The following is a 4,396-nucleotide window of genomic DNA, read 5'->3' on the forward strand; positions in this document are numbered from 1 at the left end:
ACACTGGCCACTGGGCTATTTTACAGTCCTTCGCCTTGCCTCAGTTTCCATAAAAGTTCTCTCTCCCTGTGACCCCGGGTGTGCCTCTGGGGACCAGTTTGGAGGACAAGACATGGCGGAGAGAGCGCGGCCACTCCCCATCTGGCTGCGTAGATTGGGGCAAGTTCCTTTCTTCCTCCTAGAGCCTCATTTTCCCCAACTACAAAGTGCACAGGTTGGACGACACCGGTGGATTCTGAGTCCTGCTCCTAGAGCATCGAGCTACCTGCAGGGGTCACCAGTGGGACACCCCGATCCCACCTGTGGGGCTCTGCCCCTGTGTTTACATGACAGGTAAAGTTTGGATTGCAGGGAAGTTTCCTTCAAAGAAAGGGTTTGCCGCTGCCTCCCTGCCCAAGGTGGCCTCTGACAATGTCCCTTTGGTGTCAAGGTCTGGATTTGGCGGCTGTAAGGAGGAGATGTGCCCCCTTCCGTCCCTGCAGGAACTCCCTCTTCCGTACCTGGTCAGGATCCAGAATTAGGCCGATCTCACCCCATACCTTAAAGGCTCCTCCTCGCTCTCCTCTCTCAATGCACAGCTTGCCCCTCCTGCTCCTTCCTCAGCTAAGTTGGGGAGCACTTGGTAGATGCCAGGATTATAATTGTAAGAGTTGGCAGCCAGATTCTTCTAGAGTTGAACAGACTTTCCAGAGTCAAGGGCACATGATTTCAAAAGAATAACATGATAGAGATTAAAAAAAAACTCCGTGGGGCTTCCCTGGTGGCACAGTGGTTGAGAATCTGCCTGCCAATGCAGGGGACACGGGTTCGAGCCCTGGTCTGGGAAGATCCCACATGCCGCAGAGCAGCTGGGCCCGTGAGCCACAACTACTGAGCCTACGCGTCTGGAGCCTGTGCCCCGCAACGGGAGGGGCCGCGATAGTGAGAGGCCCGCGCACCGTGATGAAGAGTGGCCCCCACTTGCTGCAACTACAGAAAAGCCCTCGCACAGAAATGAAGACCCAACACAGCCAAAAATAAAAATTAAATTAATTTAAAAAAAAAAAAAAAAAAAAAAAAAAAAAACTCCGTGAACTTCCAGCGTTGTTTCTCAGACTGCGCGTACATTCAGTCCAGTGAGTCATCTGCCCCTTCCTCATCCCCACTCCCTGAGGTAAAAACAGAACATCACGTTCTGGTCAACACCTCTGAGCACCAATCAGCAAAGAGCGAAGCAGCCGGGGTGATGCCGTCAGGTACTGGGAACTATATCGACACGGAGGCCCGCCAATCGGAGCCAGCGCTGGCGCCATGACTGGGTGAGGCCGTGGTAATGGCCCTGCGGCCACAGTGTCCAGACTCATGAGCGCCTGAGGGAGAGGAAAGGCTCATTCAAGGAGGACAGGCACCAGCTTCTAAGCCTGAAGGGCCATGAAGAGGACATTCCGGCCGCCAAAGCCCTCAGGCCCTAGGTGTCTGGGAGGGAGCCTGGAGGCACGGCTGGGACAGCCCCCCACGCCAACATGCTGGGAGCCCACGGCCCCCTGCTCTGTCCACGCTGCCCCCCGAGGTCTGGGACCTGCCCCGGCCTCCTCACCGTGTGCCAGGCAGCCCCATGACTGTGCGCAGAGCTATGTGGAGAGCTGGCGTCCACTCAGCCACCCACGCCTGCTGGGCCCGCTCCTGCGGCTCCACGCCAGGCGGTCATGCATTTCCTCCCCACTTGGGCTGGCTGAAGCGGCAGGCCGCACTGCTGGAGCCCTCTGCCCGCTCGACCCTCATTCCAGCTCCCATGAGCCTCCCCAGGGTCTCCACCAGGCGGAGGCATTCGCCTGCCAAGGGATGCGGTGCCAGGGGCGCCAGACCAGCCGCCCCCGGCTCCTCTCGCTGCACCCGCCGCCCACTGGAGACATTCCCACTTGCCTTGCCTGGCATACCTGCCACACACTCGCCGACGGCAAAGGCCAGAGGGGCCGGGAAGGAGTGCTGGGCTGCAGAGGAGTTCACGAAGCGAGCTGGAAAGAACGAGCAGGGAGGCTCAGGGCCAGCCCTGCTGCCGCTCAGCCACTGCAGGGCCAGACGCTTTGGGAATCCTCTCCTCTCTCCCTCCCCTGCTCCCACCAACCTCTGCCACACCCCCTCGTGCAGAGCTGGGGGGCTCTCCTGCTTCTCACCAAGGAGCCCGGTGCAGCTGAGCTACTGGGTCTCTTCTGACCCCCCTGGGCTAGGGCCTTAGGTACAAATGCCAGCTGTGCAGGCCGCCATCAACAGCATCGGTCTCCGCCCTGCTTGTGGCCCACCTCACAGAGGTGACCCCAAGACTGCAGCTGGACTGCCTCACGCAGAGCACCCACTGCCCCCGCCCCCCGCAGGGCTGCCCCGGAGCCCTTGGTCTCCGCAGCAACTGCTGCTTTACCTGTGCATCCCTTCACCTGGACTGCGGGCTCCTCTGAGTCTCCTGAGGACAGGGCACGGCACAGAGCCAGTGTTTGCTGAGTGACTGAGTGAGTGAAAGTGACAGAGACAGAGGGAGGGAGAGCGAGTCTGCATGCTGACACTGCTCTGGTTTGCTCCGAGTCAGACTTCTCGGGTTAAAATAATTCTGGCTCCAGCCCACGCTAGTTCTGTGACCTTGGCCACATTACATAACCTCTCTGGGCCTCGGTCTTCTCATTTGTAAAAAGGAGATAATAATAGTAACTGCCACACAAAGTAATTAGGAGGATTAAATGAGATAATGTGATGAAGCGCTTATAAGAGAGCCTGGCACAGAGTAAGCCCTCGATACATGTTGTCATCATTATTAATTAATGTCCTCCAGCCTTATCTGACACCGCTTCCCTGGACAAGATTACGGCCATTGCCAAGTCCTCAGTTTGCTCTCGGGGAGCACTCTGGTGGCTGGAGGATGTACACTAGAAGCAAGTAACTCCGACGCTTCCGGGCTTGTGTCAGGTCCCCACCCTGCCACCCCCAACCCTGTATCCTTGAGCGGAGTGCTCTGAGCTTCCGAGTCCTCATCTAGGAACCACGGTCGTGTGAGTCTTAACCTCAGAGAGAGGTCGGGAGGAAGAAGTGAGGTGTACGAGGTACGAAGTGGGCAGTCAGACTAGCTGCTGTCAGAGACCGTCCAAGCCGCCTTGATGGTGGACAGGAATCTGCCGGGGCGTAGCTGAGAGGCTGGCTGGGCTGTGACAAGGAGTGGGGCTCCAGCAAGGGCGTGCGCGGCAGGGTGGCTCCAGGAAGAACTGAGGGATGTGTCCACATGTCCAGCGTGCCCTACCTTCTAGCCTCTCGTAAGGGCCACGGCCCTTCCGGTTTACTGCCCCTTTCCTGCAAAGCAGCACCCGGCATTCCTTTAGCATCACTGTGGTAGAAACTTCTCTTGGGACGGTTAAGTGGCCTTTCCGATGCTCAAAAGCGAGGCATAGAGAGCTGGGGTTCCCCCTGAGGGCTCCCACCCCACCGCAAATGCTGCCATCACCTCTTTGAGGGCAGGCATGCAGCTCACCCGCTTCGCATCCTGCAGTGCAGAGCCCCGTGTCCTGTATAAAGGTATCCAGAATTTAAGTCAGTGTTGGAATGACTTAGCCACCAGCAGGGCAGGGAGGGAAGCGGGAGGGAGCGAGCACCTTCTGCGGCCTCAACCACATTCCCGTGTTGCCTTCAGTGCGTGATGTGCATTCTCTTCCAGGACCTCACATGGCCGGATGCAACTGGGCAAAGGCCTTTTCCACTCAACGTCATCATCATTATCATCATCACCATGGCAACTGACAATCATTAAGAGGCAAGTATGTGTCAGGCCCCATGTTGAGCCCAACAAGGTGGGTACTATCATTATTCCCATTTTATCTGAGGTCAAGAGAGTAATTCATCCACAGTCCCACGACTAATAGGGGTAGAATGGGATTTCTGGGACTTGACCCCGGGGATGCTGGAACTCAGAGCCCACACCTGTAGGCGCTGGGTTAGCCTGATTCTCGAGGGCGGGTCAACTGGGAACCATGGCTACTGAAGCCGGGCAATTGCTTCTCCTTACAGACAGCACAGCCCTGCCCAGGGTCATCCTCCTGTAACGGGGAAGACAGAGATATGAAAACAGATCCTGGGACTTCCCTGGTGGCACAGTGGTTAAGAATCCACCTGCCAATGCAGGGGACATGGGTTCGAGCCCTGGTCTGGGAAGATCCCACATGTCGCGAAGCAACAGAGCCCGTGCGCCACAACTACTGAGCCTGCGCTCTAGAGCCCGCAAGCCACAACTACTGAGCCCGTGTGCCACAACTACTGAAACCTGTGTGCCTAAGAGCCCGTGCTGTGCAACAAGAGACGCCACCCCAATGAGAAGCCCGCGCACTGCAACGAAGAGTAGCTCCTGCTCGCCGCAACTAGGGAAAGCCCACGCACAGCAACG

At 57.5% G+C, this 4,396-nt stretch overlaps 1 long non-coding RNA gene across 1 annotated transcript; it reads left to right on the forward strand.

The window, feature by feature from the left end:
- Nucleotides 1–1,047: 1,047 nt before the first annotated feature.
- On the forward strand, nt 1,048–4,396 carry LOC309642718. Its single transcript, XR_014253331.1, has 3 exons — nt 1,048–2,483; nt 3,674–3,773; nt 4,028–4,396. It is a non-coding gene; the product is annotated as an uncharacterized lncRNA (long non-coding RNA).

Source organism: Balaenoptera physalus, assembly GCF_965194825.1.
Source record: "Balaenoptera physalus genome assembly, chromosome: 14".
NCBI classification, from domain to species: Eukaryota; Metazoa; Chordata; class Mammalia; order Artiodactyla; family Balaenopteridae; genus Balaenoptera; species Balaenoptera physalus.